Source organism: Peromyscus californicus, unplaced genomic scaffold, assembly GCF_007827085.1.
Source record: "Peromyscus californicus insignis strain IS unplaced genomic scaffold, ASM782708v3 Scaffold_10__1_contigs__length_136768540, whole genome shotgun sequence".
In the NCBI taxonomy this organism is placed as follows: Eukaryota; Metazoa; Chordata; class Mammalia; order Rodentia; family Cricetidae; genus Peromyscus; species Peromyscus californicus.
This window is the reverse complement of record NW_026294391.1, coordinates 96,396,952-96,422,089: the sequence shown is the minus strand read 5'-3', so window position 1 is coordinate 96,422,089 and position 25,138 is coordinate 96,396,952. Positions and strand designations below refer to the sequence as shown.

At 37.7% G+C, this 25,138-nt stretch overlaps 1 protein-coding gene across 1 annotated transcript in view; it reads left to right on the top strand.

The window, feature by feature from the left end:
• Window positions 1–839: 839 nt before the first annotated feature.
• Window positions 840–25,138, top strand: part of Il13ra2 (interleukin 13 receptor subunit alpha 2) — a 56,125-nt gene continuing 31,826 nt past the window's right edge. Inside the window, exon 1 of the mRNA XM_052746586.1 lies at window positions 840–935. The gene's annotated coding sequence lies outside the window, so the exon portion shown is untranslated. The remainder of the gene's footprint in view (window positions 936–25,138) is intronic.

Here is a 25,138-nt window from a genome sequence, read left to right as displayed (position 1 = left end):
TGGATGTATAAATTCATAGTTAATATTAAAATCATACTAAGGAGTAGGATGTACAGAATTATTCTAGAAAATGAACAGTTTGGTGGAATGTTTTATTCTACCTTCTCTAGTTAGGCTATATGCTTTAGAAAAGTGCACTTTATTTTCCTTATCGTGGTGGAGCATTCTGAGCTAATCCACTGATTTCTTTGAACTTCACAAATACAAATATAAATACAAAATTTAAAATTTGTGTCGTGCATATTTATGACACATTAACACTCTTTAATATTTCCCTATATGAATTATCTTAGAAGCATGCTAGCATAAAAAGAACAAACAAGCAAGAAAAGAAAATGACAGAAAGAGAATGTAGTAAGTGTGACCTGGATATTAAGATAAGTGACTTTTGGCAAGTTTGGCCGGTAGATTGCTGACACTTTCCTGCTGACACTTTCCTCCAATTGTTGAAAAACATAAATTATTTCCACGAATGTGCTGTGTTACATGGTTTTTTGAAAGGGGGAGAGAGAGGCATAGCAATTTCTAAATGTTTCTTACATTCCAAGTGTCAGCATTCTCTTTGTTCTTTCAGTCAATTGTACTTAAAAGGAACTCACTAATTGATAAGAAATGATCGTGGAAAGCATTTGCTGGGAACGCAGTGGGGTAGCTCCTTTGTCTCCGTGTGGCTCATTTCCCAAGAAGTCAAAGCTGATACCCAGGAGAGCTTGAGTCTCCTGCTTCATTTCTATTTTAAGTAAAGTAACTGAACACCTTTTCCCCCTTTTAGTTTCAGGAAATCCATGCTAGCAGTTTGTATAAAGCCCAGGGCATGTGGAGCTTTGGGAGACATGTCAGTGTTAGTGAATGGGGATCTGAGGAACAGGAATCCAAGGAATGTGGAGTGACTTAAGTGTAGCAGGTCAAAGTTAAGGGAAAATGGAGCAATCCAGGTGAGATGCTTCTCCACAGCCTTGCATGTCAACTTTCATTTCTTTTTCTGGATTGCGTTATACCCTCTCTCATCAGTTCTCCACAGCCGCTTGCACTTTGAACACTCCACAAAACAGTTCAGAGCTTTTTCATTTTAGTTCCACTTTCCTTCTCTGCTTTTCCTCTTCCCTTTATACCTTTGCTTCTTGTGTGTATGTCCTGCTTGTAAATAAGACATGTGTGGTCGTGTACATGAATGGGCATATTTATATAAATGATGGTAATGTGCAGCTTGTAACAGTGAGTGATTATTTTGAAATGAATACATAAATGAAAAAGCTACCCGACGGTAACATGTAACAGAATGAATTGTAAATGTATTATAAGCTTACTAATTTTAGTGGTGAAGGCTGGATTCACTAGCTTAGAGAAATGAAACATGCTACAGTATCAACCAAATATTCTTGGTATTCTCCATAGTGATTTTTCATTCATTAATTCACTTAGAACATATTTATGAAGCAGTTGATCTATTTTAGGCATTTGAGACTTAATTAGAGAGTACAACTATCTGCTTCATAGAGATGAGAATATTGAAGAGGGAGACAGGAAACAAATTACAAATAAACAATAAGTAGCTAAATATCAGATATTAAGAAGAACCATTTTTCTAAAAAGTATAAATAGAAGGAATTTGTTAGAACAGGTGTTAACAGAATTAGAAAGGATAATGACTGCTGCGTAGATGTTGGAAGAATTGGAACGCTTGTACTTTCTTGGTGGGAGTGGAAACTAGTACAGCCATTTTAGAAAACAGTGTGGAGATGTCTCCAAATTTGCAGATAGGACTAAGATGGAATACCCAACATCCTGACTTGATGTTTATTCAAATAAACTTCTTTCGATATGCTAAAGAGGCACTCTCATACCAATATTTATTATGACATTATTCATAATTGAAAATAAATGTAAATAATTTAAGTGTCCATCAACTAATGGATATATAACACAAATGTGGCATATATTCACCATGGAATACTATTCAGTCCCAAATGAAGAAAGAATTCATGTCATTTATGATAACATGGGTGGTCCTAAAGGATATTATGTTAAATGAAATAAACTAGACATAGAAAGATAAATACTTTGTCCTCACTTGTATTTGAAATCTAAAACAGCTTAAGAAAAGAAAGTAGAATGGTAGTTTCTAGGTAACAGTGAGATATTGGTCAAAGGATGCAAAGGCTCAGTTAGACAGTAGGAATGAGCTAACTAGATCTATCATGTAACATGATGACTATAGTTAATGATGTGTTCTTGAAAAATTATGAAGAGAGTACATTTCTCAACACAAAATTGTAAGTATGTCAGGTAATGTATTATGTTACCTAACTTCATTTTACCATTATGCAGTACATATGTATTTGAAGAGACCTAATGTGTACAGTCAATAAATACAATTTTCATTTGTCAATTAAAAATTAAATCTGGTCTGTGAAGATTGCTCATATCATTTGACATTAATCCTGATGCTGAGTTTGATCCTGTGACTCCCTAGAAGGAAAGAATTATCTTCCACAACATGTCCTCTGACTTTATGCACATACCACATACATGCACACATACAAATAACATATGTAATACAATTTACAAAATTAAATCTAATGAGAAATTGTAGTTGTACTGAGGGGTAGTATGGGGTTGGTAGTTGGCTTGTGTTTGGGTTTATTCTTCAATTTTAAGGCATGTCACAGTTAAATACAGTAAGCACCATTCCTCTCTCTTGCTGAATGTGATTCAGCAATGAAAGACAGAAGCCTTAGAAAGGCATTCATTCTCTTCTATGGAGTAATATGTAAGAAGACAGCTTTTATGCTGGCAGTACCTTCATAAATTCCAAAAGGTCAAATTTCAAATGTATACCACATGACAAGCCAACCATGCAAATGCACCTTAGAGTGCACTGTGAAATTCTCCAAAGATTATAACTTTACAAGCTGCAGTGTACTGGAAATGAGGACAAGGATCTACTACTCAGCCAAAATATTTTTCTGGTGACATAATAATTGGGGAGCCAAGAACCACATCACCACTCCAGCTTTCTGGCTTCTTCCCAAGAGTCTAAACATTTGTTTCCTGAGAAATACCACTTGAATAATTTCTTGGCCTCTGGACAGGATACCACAAGGCTAAAATTGCAGTGCTCTTGTTTTTGTTTGTAAGCTGGAGCCAGGAATTTTTAATATGTTAATATGTATTTCTTACACTCTGGTAATGCAATTACATTTCAGATCATCTAAGCTACAGTGCTTAATATTATCCTGAAAGAGAAACATCCTAGGGAAAGAGCAGTTCTGTAGATTACATCAAAGTTCTAAATGCTGAGTTTAAAGTGATCAGCGTTTCTCCAGATGCTTAAATCAAATCCAGGCAGATCTTACTGGAATCCTTTAAGTAAGGCATAGCTATACACACATAGGTCCGTTACAGAATACAACATGGGTCTTCAAAGCAGATTGTTGAAGGGTTATATTCATGGATACAGAAAAAGAGAAGCCTGATGGCTAACCTAATCATTACCTTAAAATGTGCTGATGACTCAGATGCAGAAGACAGTCAATCAGTCCTCTTTTTACTCTTAGATGATGCAACAGACTCAAGAAGAGCCATGAGAGATTTGGGGCAGACTTAAGCAGGAATCTTTATTGTGAAACATTGGAAATGGTTCCTGAGGAAAGTTGCGGAATCTTTTCACTAGACGGGATTATAAATAGGAGAGTCTTATCTGCTGATGATATGAGAATAGCAGCAAGACCCAGTGACCCTGAGGTTTCTTCTGGAGGACTGGATTTTGTGCACTAGCTCTTTGGGAATCGTGCTGTCTTCATACAATGCTGCATTGCACGAGTGTGATTTCTATTTCATTGGCTGGTTGTATAATGTATATAATTCTTTAAATGTATTTTCTGTAAAAAAAATAGTATCGCAGCCAGTACTAATATGCTTGATGTGTTTCCTTAATTACTGTCTCATCAGTGATTAATAGTATTAGTATAATTCATTCTGTTTTGGAAGAAGAGAATACAATATGAGCTATGCCAGTCACACACATTCTGTTTCCTTAAACATTTTTTTTTTGTAAGAGAAGTCAACGTTTGAGTAAATACCCTTTTACAGATATCAGAAAGTTAACAGATTAAAAATTCTGTTCTTGTTAGCTTTATTAATAGTAATAGCTTTACACAGGGCTTCTAGAGACATTTCACAAGAAGTTTCTGGATCCCACGCACACTTTGAAAGGTAGGTTTATATTTTATTAAAATTGTAAGAAAATGTGTAAGATAGCTTCCCTTGTAACAAAGGCAATGATTATTTAAAGGGGTTTTCTGGGTATAGGTAGAGTTGACTATGACGTCCAGCACTGTTTCTTTAGGATTTAGACCACTGATGTGCTAAGGAAAAGAAAGATGTGTTCAGACTTATAGTGGGGGTAGCACTTGGGCCAAAACTTAGGTCCCATAACACACAACACACACCAATGTATATTGTTCTGTTTTGTTGTTTATCAGGAGTTTGTGCATGTCTGTTAAGCCTAATAATCTATTGGTCTATTAATTTGTAATAGGCATGATGAAATGAGACAGAATTAAGAAGGATTTTTCAAATGAAAGGTGCAGGAAAGACACCGTATGATATGGTATCATAATATTTCTTATTACTTTAAAGACAGCCTTTCCCTCCTGAAATTCTAGGATTAGGGTGGGTGTTGATTCACCATGCATGAGAATATAAACAATTGCTTGGTACAGTGAGGAATTTCCTCAAATGTCATAGACCATAGTTAAGAAATTAAGTAGGATAATTATTGGCTGCAAGAAAATCCCACTAAATCTTACTAAAAATAGTGTTTATAGGTATTGAGTTCTCTAAAATGAAAATAGTAAGTGACACTTATGTCACTTGAAATTGACGCCCTGTCTTTGTCACCAGGTATCTTAAGAACATAGCTAGTGAGAATTGTCAGGCAGTGTGGCAGTCTGAAAGACCTATGATAATGTAAAATGTCAACATCACTGATAACTAAATGTGAACAAAGCCAGTAAGATAAACCAGTAAGTTTTCCTTCCTCTGGCACATCCTTTGTATCTTCAGCAGATATGCACTGTAAGAGCACAAAGATAAGTCAAAATATAAGTCTTGCAGCCCAATTCAGGAGGTAGAGCAGTAAATAGACATTGTGATGCAATCTGGTGGATAGAGGACAACATTTTTTTCTTTTTGAAAATAGATTTGTGGAAATCTAAGCTATGGGTCTCATAAATGGAATGATGTCTTTGTGATAAACAGGACAATCCTGCTTTATCTCCTGCCTTGATTGTTTTAAGTATTATCTAACTGGACTTACTGTTAGCTTGCTTGTCTTCCTACACTTTTAGGGAGAGTTTACTTCAAAGTAATTATCCATAAGAAAAGACAATTTAATACCCATTAATATGTGAGAAGGATACTGAAGTCTATATAAATACTTTAATATGTAGCATACATAATACTAATGTTTTAAAAACTGATGGCTGCTTCTTCCTTATTCTATTTTATGGAAATCTGTGGTTCTACTATCCATTCTGGCATATAGACTTGATATCCCAGAGAAGAGATTGTTTACTATTTATTATTTGATATTTTAGGAGTTTGAATGATCAGTGGATATCTATCCTGAGATACTTCCTAATTTATTTTATCCAGAGGAGGAACCTCATGTTTTGGCAGTGAGAGTGTAAGAATTTCTGGTAACTATTTACAGAAATTGGTTCCTTTATTTATAAAAACAATTGATGAGGCTTCAGCAAGTCAATTGTAGCAGTAAGGTCATTGGTCATTTAACAGTTCCTACTCTCCTATCTCATTCTTGTTCGATATTTCAGAATTACTTCATTCTTTCTTCTGAGAATTGTTCCTTCACTGTTGCATGCATCCATGTATTCAGACATTGCTTCTCACACGTCATGAACAGACAAATCAGTGTTTCTATACCTTATATCACATTCAAGAAAAAAAAATAATCACACTATACAAACATGCAAATTGAAACATTAAAACATAACTACTCCTTTTCCATGTAGTACTTCTTCCTGAATACTTCATGTGAACTTCTGATCATCCTGTTGGTCCTTTCAAGTGCTGATATTACAGGTATATATCATAATGCCAAGTATACATGGTGCTTGGAATTGGATCCGGGGCTTCATACATGATAGCCAAGCACTCTATGAACTGTACTTCATCACCATCCCTGTCAATTCGGATTTATTAGAATAAAAAATTCCTGTTTTGACAGCTAAGTATGTCAATATTGGTAATTATAGCTTGAGGAGAGATATGGCAAGGAATAAGTCTTGACAAATTGGTAGGTAAATTTTCTTTCATGCATCAGGCTATGTACCTTCTAATAAAAACTTTCCATCAAATAATTCATATCTTGGCTTATTATAGTCCAGGATCATGATAGATGCTTTGTGCAAATTAATTTACTTATTTCCTACTAAAACCTTGAAGTAATCCTGATTAGTCCCCCTTTCAAAATTTTATTTCGTTGCATTTTTTTAGGCAGTTTCTTTGTGTAAGAGCCAAAGCTGGTCTGGAATCCCCCATGCTCCTGTATCTCTTCCTCCCTCCCTTCATGCTGCGAATGGAACCCAGGGTTTCAAATATGCTAATCAGGCATTCTGTCACTGAGCTGCATATGTAGACTTCACCTGGACTTGCAATAAATGAGATTATCATCACAGTATATATTTTTGCATGTTTTATTTGTTTACAATCTGTCCTTTTCACAGGTAGATAAGTTCAATGAGAGCAGGAATTGTCCATCACTGGGTCCCATTTATTGAATAAATGACTGACAGCTAAGTAGTAATAGCCAATGCAGAAAGTAAGTCTTAGTCTGAATAAAGCAATAAAACATGTTTTAAATGATGCCCTGCCAAAATATGGCTGGGTGTGGCGAGGCATGCCTGTAGCGTCAGCCTCTTGGGAGGGGAGGGCAAGAGGACTGAGAATTCCAAAGCTACAAAGCAAAACCTTGTCTTAAAAAAAAACAGAAAAACTAGAGAAAACGCAGGCAAGGCAGAAAGAAAGATAAATGGCAAATCTAAAATTGTTCACACAATCATCCCAATGTTACTGTAAATGATCAAATGATCCAGCTGCTGAATTTTCTGGCAATCTCACTCCTTGTAAGTCAGTGTTAATATATGGAGAATATGATCCACAAATCTGTGATTCTCTTCAAATTAAATGAAATGATTCATAAATTAATTTGTTTCAAAATCCTATCATTTAAATATCTTTAAAACCCACATGCCACTAGTAAAATGACAACTTGAGAAGACTAATGCTATTTTTTTAATCTTTATTTTTCTTTGAAATGATGATATGCCCTGGCTGTTAGAAATTTTCTATTGGTTGTTCAGTGTCCAGCTGGGACTTAACTTTCTAATTTGATTAACGCTCAATCCAAGAAAACACATGTGCAAACTCGGGTTTCCTGTTAATTGCTCATTAAAAATTTGATTATGTGCTTGCTTCTGACTCTACGTTATCAACGAGAAACCAGGAAAGACCATGATGTTATGGTAAAGTTCTACATGATTATTTCTCTAAGCTTTTTTGATTAATAAATTTTATTGTATAATGAAATTTAGACATTTGAAAGAGATAAATGGAAATGGGTTATGTTGCAATTTCTACTATTTGAACATTTTCCTGTAAAAAGATTTGTATCTGGTGATGCTTAAAAAATCCCAGATTGGTTCAATGAATTGGTAGAGTAAATGGTGTACCATATTCCAGACATTATTTTCAGAGGAGTCAACTAAACTAAAGAGTATTTAATGGTAGCAGACAGCATGATACGGTGCAAATGAATAGTAAATTCTTATCTATATAAGGCTTTGTCTCTAACTCCATTCAGTTTCTCCTTTCTGAACAGTAATTTGTTTGTCTGTTAAAAAAAGGAGCTAGACCCGGTTTTAGGCTTGGTTCAGTATTGTCCAATTAAGATTCTATAAATGACTTCTTGATTTTTGAGACTAGATAGGCCAGATCTCACATTATGGCATATTAATAAATATTTTGTAATCTCAAATTTTTCAGTCTAGGTAATGAACATTTAGGATTTCATTTTATAGTGGTAAGTGTATTTTCTTTTGTTGTTTTGGATGTACACAACAGAATCCAGGACTCTATCAGTTGAGCTCTATATGTTCCCAGACCTGTCCAATGTCATTTTATAAAATTACTTTTATGTATGTTTTGATATTGTAACAAGAAGTTTATAAATATAATCAATAAAGTGCCTTACAGATAATTTGCTAGATTGTAACTGATTTCAAGGTTATAATATTTTTATATTGTGCTGTGAAGTATTTATATTCCTTAGCAGCTTCACCTGTTCATTCTAGGGTACTTTTCAGTAACTGTGTCACACACTGACCAAATTTAAAATGTCCCTGTGCTAATATTTTTAAAGTGAAAGTTTTCAATGATTAAGCAAACAGCATAAACGGATGGGGTTGTAGCTTAGTTTTTAGAGTGATTGCCTAGCATGCACAAAACCCTGGGTTCAGCTCCAAGAATTCTATAAGCTGAGTTTGGTGGTGCATGCCTATAATTCCAGCAGTTGAAATGTGGAGAAGGGAGGATAAGAATTTCAGGGTCATCCTCAGCAACACACTGAGTTCAAGGCCAGCTTAGGCTGCACAAGAAGCCTTATAAAAAATAGGAAAAGTATTTGTAAACATGATATACCTTGCATTTACTTAGTAAGTCTGAACATATAAATTAGCTTGGTTTGGTTATTTGTAACTAATTAATTTGTTTTAAAGACACTGCTTCGATTTATTCCGTTGCCGTTCAGCTTTTTGCCAGGCTGGTTCGGGAAGAGAGTGTGACTGACTTTGTTGGAGCAAGGAAAGTACCTTTTGATGATAAACAATTTTGAGTTCCATTTGCTAAATGCTGAACTTTTGATAGCCTGAATTTCTCTTCTGTACAATGGGAATGCCAAGATAGTCCTCATTCTCTTATCTGAAATGTGACTTCCCATAAATTCACTAACTTATCATCAGCTACTGATAAAAAGAAAAGTCATTAAAGTTTAATACAAGGTCTTTAAGAGGGAAAGACCACATTCATATAAATTTATTATGTATATTGTTAATTCATTGTATTTAACATTAGTGTTACTATCCTGTCATGGTACCTAATTTATAAATAAAACTTATTGTGGATATGTATATATAAGGAAAACTCCCAAAGTTTCCATAGAGTGTTGATACTGTCCATGGATTCAGTTATCCACTAAAACTCACAGGAGGAACCTCTCTACTAATAAGAGGGATCTACTGTAGTAATATTTGTACCAAGAATTTGCTGTGAGGGGCAAAGATCATGACCAATCATTGAATTTGAGTTCCATTTCCTACATGAGAACTTTGAAAAAGTGTTTAGCTTCTCTTAATTTCTTAAATGGGAATGCTTGTTTAAATCAATAGTGCAGCCCATTCTGTCATTATTAGCTTTGCTTTGTGATTATTGGCACCATCAGAATAAAGGTTATGTGTCCAAGAATTTTTTAAAAAAATGAAAGTGGGAATACAGGTGCATTCATTAAACATGTACTGAATATCTGCTCTAGTCTAGGAGTTTGTTTTATGGAGGCAAGAGACACACTATTGCCGCCCATATGGAAATTACATACTAAGGTAAGAGGCACGTGGAAGCTTAGTCAGGGTCTACTCTAAAGAAATAACACGGCGTGCAATCAGTAATTAATGGGAGATCAAGACAAGAAGCAAAACCAAAAAATCCTTTAGGCTTAGTAGGTTTCAAACATCATCCCCGTATTCTTTTCCATTTTGTGCAGTCTTTAATTTCTGGATTTCATGTGCAGATATCCTTGTGAAGAGAAATTTTTTATTAGTAACATGTGTTTTAACAAAGGCTTATTTCAATTTTAGTTAAGGGAAAATAAACCTCTATAATCCAGAGACATCAAAATAAGACCAAAATGTGGATAGACAACACTAATACAGGTCTTCAAATGCCCAGAATAATTTTATATTGTCACCTTGCCATCTTGTAGTATATTGACATTGTTTATGTGGTCAAATATGGCTCCCACCATTACATCCAGGCCATAGCTTGCTGATTAGGTGGAAAAGGGGAAGAGGACATGTGATTTTCTTGTTAAAGCCTGGTCCAAAGATTATACAATTTGCTTTTTGCATATTATTATTTAATTTACTGCCATGTATTTATGCCAAGACATGAAAGAGTTAGAAAATGCAGGCTTCTGTTGGGAAGCTGTGTATATAATTCTGATACAGTTTGTATGGCTGAAAGGAGATATGGAACCTGGGAAACAATTAGTCTCTGCCCTAGGTGTCTTGTTTTGTTTCATATTTTTGAAGTAGGCAAGGCTGGCCTTGAGTGCACAGTGATCTACCAGCCTTCCAAGTGCTGGGATTAGAGGCAGGTACCGCTTATGCCTGGCTTTTGCCACTGTTTTAAAGACAGCTTTAGCTACATTTGCTTCCTAAAAGACTCAGAACATTGTGAAAAGATAACAAAACCCATTTCTAGCTCTCACTAAATTCCAAGGGATTTTGGCAGAGAACAGGGCTAAAATATCAATGTATTTTAAGTATTTTGCAACTTGATATTAACAAAGCCAGGATCGTCTTCCAAACCATCTCTGCCTGAAGATGCTCATCCTCTTCATGACACAGGTAGAGTAAATTGCTCTCTCTTCCAAATTCTTTTAGATGCCAGTGGTATTCTTTGTTAGAGTTTTTTGATCTTGTCACTGGGATCTCACTTAGGTGTCCTGATCCTTATGGTCTTCAGAAAAATATTCGTAAGAGACACACATTGCGTAATGTCAAAGATGGGTAGAGCCAAGTTAATCATACTCTGAAGCAGAGGGAGTGGACAATGGTCAATGAGACTATTTTCTGGCTTTATACTTTAGGTAGACTTAAAAAAAACCTATTATTGCCGGGCGGTGGTGGCGCACGCCTTTAATCCCAGCACTTGGGAGGCAGAGCCAGGCGGATCTCTGTGAGTTCGAGGCCAGCCTGGACTACCAAGTGAGTTCCAGGAAAGGCGCAAAGCTACACAGAGAAACCCTGTCTTGAAAAACCAAAAAAAAAAAAAAAAAAAACCAATCCTATTATTTATTTTTATGTGTATAGACATTTTCTCTGCATGTAGATTTTTATGTCTGCATACGATGTGCATACCCAATGCTTGAGGTGACCAGGAGAGGGCTTTAGATCTCCTGGAAGTGGAGTTGCAGACAGTTGAATGCTGCCATGTGGGTGCTGACAGTCAACCCTGAGTCCTCTAGACCATCCAGTTCTTTTAACCTCTGAGCCTTCTCTCCAGCCCCGTTTAGGAAGACATTTTAATAGTTCTAAAGTCTCTAGAAACCTTTCCTGAGGGACATTTTCTGCCCTGGATGACCGACAGGCACATTTGCATTTACAGTTACAGGAGGAGGAACTGATGGTATGTCTTTGTTCTTTAACAGAAAACCTCCTGCTAGATAGTAATCTTATAAAATTTTGGGCTCCTGGAATCAAGTTTAAATAGCAACCTATTAATGACTTTCAGAGCAGTTTAGGATGTCATATCTTCACACAGGGTCAACCTGTGATTCGAGTCCTACAGCACCAGTTCTTGGTTTTACAGACTGTTGGTTCTGACAGGAGTCCATCCCCAGTTTCTTCCAGGCCTGCTAATATCTAACTAGCTGTCTAACATTCTCACACCATGGAGTAAACATTCAATATATTCTAGTTTCCATCCCTTCAACTAGACTTTAAACAACATGCTGTAGCATTGAACGCATCTCTCTATGGTGCTGAGGACTTGGATGCTCTGTAGCTGTTCAATGGGTGGGAGAGAAGAGAAGCTGAGGACTTGGATGCTCTGTAGCTGTGCAATGAACAGGAGAGTAGAGAAGCAACCTGGCACCACTGACCTCTGTTGTCTGCATTCACACTTGGTTGATGCTAATTCCTGCCTCTGGAAACCACATGGGGACAGGTCCCATCTTGTTGCCAACTGTATTTTCTGCCTCAAATGGGTTTTGCTCAGCTCTGGATTCCTGCTATTGAATATTGGTAGCGGAGATTACAGATTTATGACAGAAAATAAAACTAGATTTGTGGGAAAGATAAGCAGCCTTGACACCCTCTGTCTCATTGAGTAGGCTTACAGGAATGTTTATACATTGTTATTAAATTTAGAATTTTGTTATAAATCTGGTGTGTATATGTAATCATGTTTCCCTCTTTCTTCCCTCCCCTCTCTTTTTCTATTTAATACCTCTTAACCTTTAAAACAAAATAACACTTTGAAACATTAGATGCAGTGAAGCCCTGTTTTCTAGAGGCTCCATTTCTTTGGATTTAATAAAACACAGCAATTGAACCTGTACTAAACATATACAGAAGTGTTTTTCTTGTGATTAACCCTTACATGGTACAGTATAGCAGTTATGCACATAGCATTTACTTTATATTAGGTAATAGAACTAATCTGGAAATGCCTGAAAGAGTTTTGGGTGATGTACATAGAGTCTATGCAAGCATTGCACCATTTTATGCAAGAGTAGGGACATCAGTGGATTTTGCTATCCCCAAAGATCCTAGAACCAACAAAGTAACAACTGTGCAGCTTTTCCTCACCGCCTCATTGGAGCAGCAGTTTCCTGTTTTGGTGGTCAACAGAGTGGCTGGAGATAGAGAATGTCACACAAGGAGAGAGATATCCTGATTCCTGTCAGTCAACCATTTAATATAAAATCTGCAGCAGTTCAGTAAGGACAGAAAGAGTATAAACAGAGGTGTCAATTAAGAAACTTGGATTTTAATTAGCCTGATATTTAAAAGTTGGTGTGTGTGCTCGCACATGCATAATGCATGTGTTTATGCAGCAGCATGTGCTATGCATGCATGTGTGGAGGTCAGAGATTGCCGTCCAGTATCTTTTCTCTAATTCTCTTCACCTTAAAAACAAAGCAAAACAATACAGAATCTCTCACTCTTTACTCCTCAGTCTTCTTTTTCTCAGAAGTTGCAATACACTTTTTATCTGAAGCAGAGTCATAGAGCTATCTTTGATTTATAAATGCATCCATGTCACTAGAAAAGGTTGAAATAGAACTTTTAGGAAAATTAGATGAATTGTCTTTGGGTGAAGTTCTTTTCACATGGAGCAGCAAAGCTTAGCCTATTCTTTTGCCAATTGAGCTGTCTGATCAGGATAAAGGGACTGTCTAGTAAAACTTCAGCAACAGAAGAATAATGTATTATTGTTTAAAACAGAAGCTCATTGACCCAATAGAACTTATCCTTTACATACCTGTTATTACAAGTACTGCATTATTTATTGCAAGACACCACAAAACTGAGTCTATAATATTGACCATGAGTTAGAGTGCAGTGAGGTGTCTGTTGCTGCCAAAAGATTTACAGGAAGCAGGAAGCTGGAGGAACACTTCCTGGAGCTCATTGAAATTGCAATCTCAGGAAAAAGAAAGGAAAGTCTGAGTCTACATTTCCTTTTATTTATTTTTCATGTCAGCAAATTCTGACACTAAACTCTCACACAGAGGTTTGATAAGTAATTTCTGACCAAAATGATTGTGAAACAGCTAAAACAGCTGATGTCTGGAAAGCAAATGCCATATTCTCTAAGTTGAAGTTTCTTTCTGCCTTCCTAACTTCAAAGTTGGAGAAACACTAGGCTGGAAGTGGTGGCATACGCTTGGAATCTGAAGTGTAAGACATGATTGGGGGTCGCGTGTTTGAGGCCACCGAGGGCTACATGCTGAGATCCTGTCTCAAAAAAGTATTACAGAGAAACATTAACTGTGGAAATGAATACAAATACAAAGACCTTTGGGGGAAGAAAGCCATTTTGGGATAAAACAAACTTTGTAATGGAGAGAAGACTGCACACAGCTCTCTGTTTAGATGCATTACCTTTGTTTAACTACCTCTAATATAGAGTGCAGCTTATCTTTAAATTCTGAACATGCATTCCAATGGAAAGAGTGTGGTTTTCATCCATTGGAGTGTTAGTGGTTTGGAAACACAGTCCAAATTCAGTTAATTCTCATGTGTAATTCACCATTGCGGGCACCTCTTCTACCTAGGAAAATAGCAAAACTCTTCCGGAGTCTTAGGGCTTTGTATGAGTCAAATGTAACTTTATATGAACATGGAGATCAAAACAGGGCCATAGAAAGTCTGTGTGGAGACTTATAAGGTGAAGAAAAGGTGAGCGTTAGCCCAAGTTTCTTAATTTTATCTGGAATGAAAAAAATCTCAGCCCATTGTGGAAAGATTTGATATTTTCAGTGCAAAAAAATGCATGGCACTTAATGGAGTTTAACTATAGTACCAAGGAGCACATCAGGGCTTTTAGAAACCAGAGGAATTTTAGACATCCTCCACTTATTGTCCATCAATTTAAATTATATAAGATATAGGAACTTTTTTTTTCTTTGTTTGTTTTGTGATGTTGGATTTCAAGTCCAGGGTTTTTCATATACATAAATGAGAGCTCCATCCTCAGCTCATAAAGGCCAAGTGAAGAGGCGATTTTTGTGTAAACAGAGGGTTAAAATGACGTAACACTAAAGTGTATTTGCTATTGTATGTTAATTCTACACAATAATGTGTTTCATTCGGACACTTTCATGCATGTATACATTTTGAGCTTACTTCCTCCCATGGCCCCTTCTTCTCTTTCCACTTCCCATCCTTTTCCTCTTCCTACGCAGTCCTCTCTTCCCTTGTCATATCTTGTCTTTTCCCTCCTTCCTTTTCCTCCCTCCTTCTCTCCCCCTTTCCTCTCTCCTTCCCTCTCTCTCTCCTTCCCTTGCTTTCTCCTTGCCTCCTTCCTTCCCTCCTTCTGCCCTCCTTTCTCCTTCCCACCCTCCTTCCCTCCTCCCCTTCTTCTTTTCTTCTTTCTTCCCTCCCTCCATCCTTTTCCCCTCTCTCCTTCCCTTCTTCTCCTTCCTTCCTTCCCTCCCACGCTCCCTCCCTCTCTCCCTCTTCCTCCTCCCTTCCTTCTTTCCTTTCCCCTCCCTCCTTCCCTCCATCCTTCCCTTCCCTCTTCCTCTCTACCTCTCTATTCCTCTTGTCTCAGACCCTACTGAGTTTAGTTATGGTTTTTACAGGATCATGGACTAGTGGTTATGTACTGGAGTACTGACACCTTGGTGGTGAAATAAAATGTCTCTATATGTCCAGGGCAACCATAAAATGGATGATGCCTGTGGTCCCATTCAGTAATATTTTTCCTCATTCTTTTTCTTGGTGCTTGGAAATGAACCTACTACCTTGCACATGCTGAGCATACATTGAGCCACTGAGCTACATCATCAGGCCCTGAAATAATTTTTTTCTAAATAGTGCCAAGAGTGCTAAGGAAATCATACAAGATTCAAGAGCTGACTGTGAAACCAGGTCCCAGAATAGAAATCAGGTTTGGGGATTCCTCTTTTTCTACTTAAAGGTATTTAACACTCAAAACCACGATGCCTTTGCACAGTATATGCTGATAAAACAGAAACCTATTAATCATATGCTTGTCTTTAGATTATCATTTGATTTGTAGTGTGGTGAGTCACGTAGTAGAATAATACTGGCAATACTAAGAGGCTATATCAGGAAGTAATTAAAAGGGAAAACCAGTCAGATATAATTTCCGCTGAAATTTTTAAAGCAAATATAACTTTGAGTGCTGATTGGCTTTGAATGCAAATTTTCTCATGATAGTTGGTGCTTTTTGCAGCTAATGCTGGAGCTCCTCCTACTTAAATAGAAGCTTTAGTTCTAAGGTCATTTAAAACCCATTAAGCTTTGAAGTTGTTCCTTGAGGCAGATTTCAGTGGTATTTCAGAAGAATTTGATTGCAACTGGACACATTATTCACACAGAGTAAGTCTCGAACTTTCATTTGGGTATGAAATTTGGTAATGAGAAGTAACTTGTTTGGAGTAATTGCTTATTTTGCTTTAATCATCTTTGCTTAAAGGGAACATGAATCATTTTGTGTGTGTGTGTGTGTGTGTGTGTGTGGCTAAAGTTTGATTTAGTGGAAATAGTTGGGGGAAATACTACATGTTTTGAATGAATCTAATTAGTATATGCTGTACTATTAGTATGACATGAATAATACAATTGATGAATTTTTATTGGCCTGTATTTCCTATAAAATCTTACCTCTTTCAAGCAACAGTGATCCTTTGGAAGTACTTGCCTTTTAGAGTTCTCTGAGACAATTTTCTATGTGATTATTCTACTATAAAGGAGAAGGTTCGACTTTTCTGAAACTTTTCCCTCTTAAGCCTGGAGACAACCATAGAGACTCTCCATGAGGAATGATTTCATTTATTTTTGATGTTCTGATTCATTTCCGAGAACATGCACATTCTGTGTATGTGTGGCTTCATTTACTCATATATTCTGATTACATGGATACCAGGGTTATGAAAAGAAAAGTTCCAGCTTCACACACGTGCTCTAAAAATGTGCTAGCCTCTACTATCTTTCCCTGCAAGAAAAAATATTAATGGTCAACACGAAATATGTCAGTCACTTTATACACTGTTAGTGCTTCCAATTAGGTTTATTTCCAGGTTAATTTTTTTTGTATAAGAGAGCACATAAAACCAGGCCATCAACACCAAGAGCTTATCTGCTATTTTCTCCCCATTTTATTAGCATCTATTAATTGTACAATACAGTGGGCTTCATTGTGATATTTTATACATGTATATAATATACTATGATAATAATAGACTATTGTAGTGAGTTTCAGACTCAGGAATCATATTAATGTATTAGTACTGGTATTGCTGATGTTTTTATTGTGGATAACACTAAACTAATAACCAACAATGTAGGTTTTTATTTAGATTTTCCTTGTGTATGCCTATTACCTAGCTTTCCTTATCTTAATTTCTTCATCTGTAAAGTAACCCAGATATTCAACCCAACTGTGCCTGGTGATATAATGTTTACATTTGATTGCTTAAACATTGGGAGAAATCAAAGTAGAGACAGAAATTCTTATAATGCCAATACTCTATCAGTAAATGAAAACTGCTTTCAGGATATTTTGTTTTTCTTGTTCCTACTTGGTAGGAGTTGAAGTGGAATTGGTTGCTTCTGGGGTACTTTTCAAGGAATTCATAGGAAGTAACCTCTGGATATAGAAGAATCAGAAGAAAAAGAAATTATATTAACTGTATCAAAGATGTTTTGTATGCGTTGTCCCACTAATCATTTCATAAACTGTAGCAAGTGTTATTTTTTTTCTGTCTTCATAAGAAAAGACAGATGTAAGAGCTGAAGAATCTTGCTCAGATTTGTGTGACTCTTTCTATTACTGAAAATTGCTTCCATGGTCATTCTAATGTACTGCAGGAGACATAAGCTCTTCAGACTTAAACTTTATATTTTGTCAGTGAGACTAAAACCTATGCTGGGGAGATGGATAATGTAGAGTATCAGAACGAGCTTGTAGATGACTATACACAATTTTTTTTACTAAGAAAAATTTTTATTCATTTTACATGCCAATCACAGATCCCCCTCTTCCCTCCTTCCAGCCCTCCAGCTTCCCCCGCAACCCAAGCCCCATTTCCTCCTACAAGTAGGTAAGGCCTCCCATGGGGAGTCAGCAGAACCTGGTACATCCAGTAGAAGCAGGTCCCTCCCCCTGCCTCAAGGCTGTGCAAGGTGTCCCACAAAAGGTAATGGGCTCCAAAAAGCCTGCTCATGCACCAGGAATGGATCCTGATCCTACTGCTAGAGGCCCCTTAAGCAGATCAAGCTACACAACTGTCTCACTTATGCAGAGGGCCTAGTCCAGTCCCATGCAGGCTCCACAGCTGTTGGTCTAAACTTCATGAATTCCCTGTAGCTGGAGTACTCCTGTGTCCACCCAGCTCCTGCAGCCGCTCAGACCCAATTAAACACACAGAGACTTATATTACGTATAAACTGTATGGCTGTGGCAGGCTTCTTGTTATCTAGTTCTTACATCTTAAATTAACCCATTTCTATTAAGGTATAAGTTGCCACATGGATTGTGGCTTACCGGTACATTACATCTTGTTTCTCATGGCCACAGCTGGCAGCATCTCCTGACTCAACCTTCCACTTTCCAGCATTCTCCTTTCTCTTTGTCCTGCCTATACTTCCTGCCTGGTTACTGGCCAATCAGCACTTTATTAGTTAACCAATCAGAGCAACACATTCACAGCATAGAGAACATCTCACAGCAGTTCCCACTAGTTTGATTCGGTTGTCTCTGCAGGTTTTCCCATTGTGATCTTGATTCCCCTTCCTCATAGAATTTCTCTTTATTCTCTTCAACTGGACTCCTGGAGCTCAGCCTGGTGCTTGGCTGTGGACCTCTGCATCTGCTTCCATCAGTTACTGGAGAAAGGCTCTATGATGACAGGGTATTCACCAATCTGATTATTGGGGTAAGCCAGTTCAGGCACCCTCTCTACTATTGCTAGTTGTCTAAGCTGGGGTCATCCTTGTGGACTCCTGGGAACTTCTCTAGCACCAGGTTTCTCTCTATCCCCATGATGTCTCCCTCTTTCAAGATATCTCTTTCATTGCTCTCCCACTTCATCCCTGTTCCAGCTTGGCCATCCTGTTCCCTCATGTTCTTGTCCCCCCTCCCCTCCCCTCCATTGCTCAACCCTCATCCCAAGTTTACTCATAGAGATCTCATCTATTTCCCCTTTCCAGGGTGATCCATGCATCTCCCTTTGGGTCCTCCTTTTAGCTAGCTTCTCTGGAGCTGTGGGTTGTAGTCTGGTTATCCATTGCTTTACATCTATTATACGCTTATAAGTGAGTACATACCTTGTTTGTCCTTCTGAGTCTGGATTAACTCACTCAGGATGATATTTTCTAGTTCCATCCATTTGCCTGCAAATTTCATGATGTCATTGTTTTTACTGCTGAGTGAGTATACACAATTATTTGGGAGATAGGAGACAGATTCCTGCTGTGAGTATTATCTTCATTGAATTGTAATTATAAATTGCCAAGAGAATTTATTTCTAAAGTCATTCATTTGGATGTAAGACATTTGTTCATTTTGGTTTCCTTCTAAGCAGGGAAGTTAAGAAAGGAACTTTGAAAAATATATAACCCCAGGGTGGTTCATGTATGAAATCTTTAGTTGCCTAGTGCCTAATCAAGTGTTATAGACAAGAAATGAGAGTTTAGCTTTTGGATTGATGCAGACTTGGATTGAATTCTAGTTGTACCAACTCTTGAACTTGTACATGATTGACCTTTCAGGGCTTCCCTTTCCTCTTTATTATAATGCATAGTCACTTAGTACAAGACCCATAAAATGTGGAACAAGTAGCAATAGAGGCAGAGATTATTGCTATTCATATATTAGAGATGGGAAACTAAAGGTTAATCTATACAGTGGTGACCGAATAGGTATGGAGTAGATCTCAATCATATAAGATTAACATTATGATAAGCCTCTACAGGAAATATAATCTGTACTTCAAAAGCATGAAATAGAGAGATCTCACTGTATCTTCTGCAGGTGACACCTCATCTGAAATCTGAAGAATGAATTGGTACTAACCAGGGCATATCTATCTATGATCCATCTGGTTTCTTCAGCTCCTTTACATCCTCTTTGGTGGCTATGACAAACTCCCTCCCTCCCTCCCTCCCTCCCTCCCTCCCTCCCTCCCTCCCTCCCTCTGTCCTTCTCTCCTTCCCTACTTTCCTTTGGTTTTCTCTCTTATGATCCCTTTCCCTCCTACTCTCTCTATGCCTTAGACAATTGTTATATCACTGAACCACATCCCCAGCCTATCTCTCTTTTTAAAAATCTTTTTCTGCTGATACACATTATTTTCATGAGATTATCTTACCTCCTATTTCACCTAGAAACTAAAAGTTTTCAGGTGTGCCTGCATTTTTAATTCACTCATCTTTTGTTTGTTTTATAGAGCCATTCATTTTCATCTTCACTCATGCTTTTTGTCCTGTCTTAAAGGAAAAAAGCAGCCTTTTTATCTGTTCAAATGTAAACTTTTCACTTGTGTTTTAGATCCCACAACACCACACAACCTTCAGGTATAAGCTCTTTTCAGTTCTTACTTACAATGCTCAGGATGAAATCCAAGTCTTAGAACATGATCCAAAAGGCATGCCTATGTACATCTTATCTTAAACCACAACCAAAACAAATCACCTGCAGATGCCCAAATGTGTTACATTTTATCTGTTCTTTCCATTTGCATAACCAGTTCACACCGAGTACACACTATTCCCCTAATATGTCATCATCTCTCTGGCAAATATTTCCTTCTCATCTGTGAGACAGCTTGCATCTCAGTTTTTTAAATGCCTCTCTTTGGACCACTACTCCCAAGATCAGATTGAGTACTTACCTGTTCTCTGGGTTTCTAACTGCTTACTTCTTTCCTGGAATTTACCATGTCATTTGATAATTAATCATTGTGTGAATCTAGGACACAAACAAATGTGGGTATGTAAGAAGTTTTCACTTTATTTGTATTTTGTGTGTGGGGGGGTAACTTTTCTGTTTTTTCATTTTATAATTTCATTTAATTTTACATATCAACCACAGATTCCCCTGTCCTCCCTCCTCCCGTCCCCCCACCCTCTCTCCAGCCCACCCCCCATTCCCATCTCCTCCAGGGCAAGGACTCCCTTGGGGATTCAGCTCAACCTGGTAGATTCGGTTGAGGCAGGTCCAGTCCCCTCCTCCCAGGCTGAGCCAAGTGTCCCTGCATAAGCCCCAGGTTCCAAACAGCCAGCTCATGCACTGAGGACAGGTCCTGGTCCCACTGCCTGGATGCCTCCCAAACAGTTCAAACTAATCAACTGTCTCACTTATCCAGAGGGCCTGAAATAAAATGTGGTACATATACACAATGGAGTACTACTCAGCAGAGAAAAACAATGGCATCATGAGGTTTGCAGGCAAATGGATGGATCTAGAAAAAATCATCCTGAGTGAGGTAACCCAGACTCAGAAAGACAAACATGGTATGTATTCACTCATAGGAGGATACTAGATGTAAAACAAAGGATGACTAGAAGTTTCCACTTTAAAATGTTTATCAAGCCATCTTATATTCAACAGTCTCCCAGGAAAGTAAAATATACAAGTTTGGTTAGTAGTTGAATTGACTGCTGGGTTATACAGATATTTGAAAACTTAGATAGTCCTCAAGTTCTGGTATGTCCCTTTTGATTATTGAGCACTAAACTTCCATTATTTTCTTGATAGACTCTCTAATCTATCATTTTGTCTCATGCTGGAATTGCCTGTTTTATATTTTCTGCTGCCAATCCTATTTTATGCTTAAGAGATTGAATCATTACTGAGATCGTGTCCCTTGTGTCTAGGATCAAGTACACTCAAGCAAATGCATCTGATTTTACATCTCCTACTGGCCTGTTGCCATCTAATACTGAGTGGTTCCTTTTCCCTGTAGCCTTTTACTCTTAATCAGACTTGTGATTTCTTTTTGAATTAAGCATATGCCGCTTACTTTCCTCTTAGTAGTCTAAAAAGAATTTCACCTCTTCCCTTAAGACCCTTAGTGACATTACTGAACATGCTATTTTTCTTGTGATCTTGGGTTTTCAAATTGCCAATTTGGGTTCCAGCAATGTTAGGTGAGGAATGACGACCCCAGCTATCGTCTTGAAATAGAGGAAAATGACAATTAAATAAACAAAAAGAATTCTCATCTTTGTCCACATACTTAGTTGTATTTTAGATGTATTAAATTTATTTTATGTATGTGGGTATTTTGCCCACATGCCTTGCTCATGGGGGTCAGAAGAGGTAGTTGAAGCCCCTAGAACTGGATTTACTGACCATTATCCACCACATAGGTACCGGGAATCAAACCAGGGTCCTCTGTAAGAGCAGTCAGTATTCTTAACTGCTGAGCCAGCTCTCCAGGCCCACATACTTAGCATGTGAGAGAGTTGTTTACTGAATGAAGAGTACCTTTAAAAATGCTGTAGAATTTCCTTTTTATATGGTTCAATACAGAGTACAGAGGAGATGTGCATACTTTAGTCTGGAAGGCCAAATCTTAGCAGTGTTAGGATCAGAGCCTGGTCCCTAGCAGCACCACAAGCACCATTTGCAAGGAGAACAAAAATTTCCTGTTTCCTTTCCCTTTTCAATGTGTCTTCAGGGTCCTGACAGGAGGTTTAAACAGAAAGCAAAGGCATGCATAACTTATCACGGATAAGCTGTGGTTTTAGCAATTATTGACCCATCCTTATCTGGGCTTCAGTGTCTCCTGCAGGATGATCTGACAGGTTTTCAGAAGTATGTAAAATGTCTTTCTGGGAGAAGAGTTCCTCCTCTGACTGATACTAGCCTGTAGCCTTTTCCTTTTCCCAACATGAAATTTCTGGGGAAATTCCAGTCCCATGGAGACAATTGTTTTGGTAGTCTGATATCCAAAGGGAGGGTACTAGTGTCTTATTAGAATATCATTATTACTACTGAATAATTGACACCAGCCCAAAATCATACAGAAGGCTCTATTTACTACCTCAGCTAAAGGTCATTAGTAATCTAGTCATGATGAAATTTGGTAAACTATAATTGATCTGTTTTATTTATTTTATTAAAATTTTCTATTCATTTTACATAACAACCACAAATCCCGCTCTCCTCCCTCCTCCTGTCCTCCCATCCTTTCCCCCCAACCCACCTCCATTCCCACCTTCTCCAAGGCAAGGTCTCCCATGGGGAGTCAGCACAGTCTGGTACATTCAGTTGAGGCAGGTCCAAGCCCCTCCTCCCTGCACCAAGGCTGCTCAAGGTGTCCCACCATAGGCACTGGGCTCCAAAAAGCTGGCTCATGCACCAGGGATGGATCCTGATCCCACTACCTGGGGGCCCCCTGAATAGTTCAAGCTAAACAACTGTCTCACCTATCCAGAGGGCCTACCTAGTCAAGTAACAGCTATTGGTCCACAGTTCATGCATTTCCACTAGTTTGGCTGGCCATCTCTGTACATTTTCCCATCATGATCATGATGTCCCTTGCTCATAGAATCCCTCCACTCTTTCCTCCTCCTGGAGCTCGGCCTGGTGCCTCCTAGGATCCTCCTTGCTAGATAGTCTCCCTAAAGCTGTGGGTTGCAGTCCATAATTGATCTTTCTTTTTTTTTTTTTTTTTTTTGGTTTTTCGAGACAGGGTTTCTCTGTGTAGCTTTGCGCCTTTCCTGGAACTCACTTGGTAGCCCAGGCTGGCCTCGAACTCACAGAGATCCGCCTGGCTCTGCCTCCCGAGTGCTGGGATTAAAGGCATGCACCACCACCGCCCGGCCCATAATTGATCTTAATGATACTGCTTGGACAAAGGCTTAGGGACAAAACAAGGTCCAACTCTTTAAAACCTCAATACAGCAGATGAGACTGAACTGGTTAATAAGGCCCAGAGAGTGGAAAGCATTGATTGCCATGCTGAAGGTTTTGTATTATGTTCCTTGTTAAAATTTTGGGTGTTTTTTTTTTTTTTGAGAATTGCATACGTAGGTATTAAATTTACATAATTTATACCTCTCTTTCTCCCCTACAAACTCCTCCCATGCCCCAATCATTCCCTCTCAAATTCACAGCCTTTTCTTCTTTAATCATCATTGTTATGTACATATACATGTACATAGTATATTTTATGAGAGACAATAGCAGCATAGAGCTTAAAGGCACAAAGTCCTGAGGAACATCTGAATTTCCATCTCATTGTCATCACTTGCTAACTAATGAGACTCTAAGATACTCATGTAGCATCTTTGTGCTTCAAGTTACTTTATGAGTCAAATGTGATTACATCAGCATGTATCCCACAATGCTGTGCTGTGGGTTAAGACAGTTGCTGATGTGCAATTCTTAGAGAAGCACATCCAAAGGGGATTTATCATAAATCATTCAATAAAGCAGTGGGAAGTTTTTGGGGGGAGTTTTTATATGTCTGAGCTTTTTAAAGATCAAATCAACTACAATAGGGAGAATGGTCTGAACTTGATTAATCGGAAAGTGTATCTGGAGGTTCTAGTAGTTGAACAGTCAAGAGGCTCCGAAGGCTAGCACTATGAGCATTGCAGGGAGTATGTGATGATACAGATGGATCACAAAAGTACTTAAGAGAATCTTTAGCATATGATGCATGCTGATGAAATTGTGTTGGGGGCTAAGTAAGTGGAAGGAATGTAGACCAACTTGTAGAATTGTGGCTTACCGTATCATAGATTAGGCAAAGGAAATGAAGATGAATTGCTCTCATGTTTTGAATATTCATGATCTTCAGGTGGCTCATTTTCATTGAAGCAGAGAAAGCTGAATGACCTCATCCATATGTATTTTTTAAACGTATTGATGATCTATGTATTTTAAGAATACCTCCACAAGAAGAACTTAGCCCTGCTGCAGGAAATATGTGCTTTTACCTTTCTACCTTCCTTGGATAAGTCTAGTATTTATACAAGTTAAAGGCTCTTATGGAGACAAATACTTTAGGGACTGATATTGTGGAAGTATCAATATATTATAATAGTTCTTTGGTAACTTTGCCTTACATTGGAAGTCTGATGACTTGCCAAAGAATCTTTGGGGAAAAACATGTATAGTCATTGTAGTCTGAATACAGAACACACATACACCAGTTGCTAAAAAGTAGCTGAAGAACTAGCCAAGTGATATAATATTTAGAGCCTTAAGTAAAAAACCAAGAATTCTCATCCTTATTTGTAAATTCTAAAATAAGAAGGGAACTATGGATAATTCTTAGCTTGGAAGTTACATTACTAGATTCACATTTTCAAACCAACTATATACACTTGGCTTCCAATATGAAAAGAGATGGCATGACACACAGAACAGATTTGGACTGACATTAAGGGGCTATTAAGCTTCCATGTCCAGCATCACCAAGAAATAATGAAAGAAACTATTGTAATATTCCAGGTAATGTTAACAAATGTGAGCATATATGAGGACTTTTACATTAGAAGGTGGAAATATATAATAACAGAAGAGGCTGGGAAAACAATAAAGAAGGCTCTTATTACAAATTGGAAAG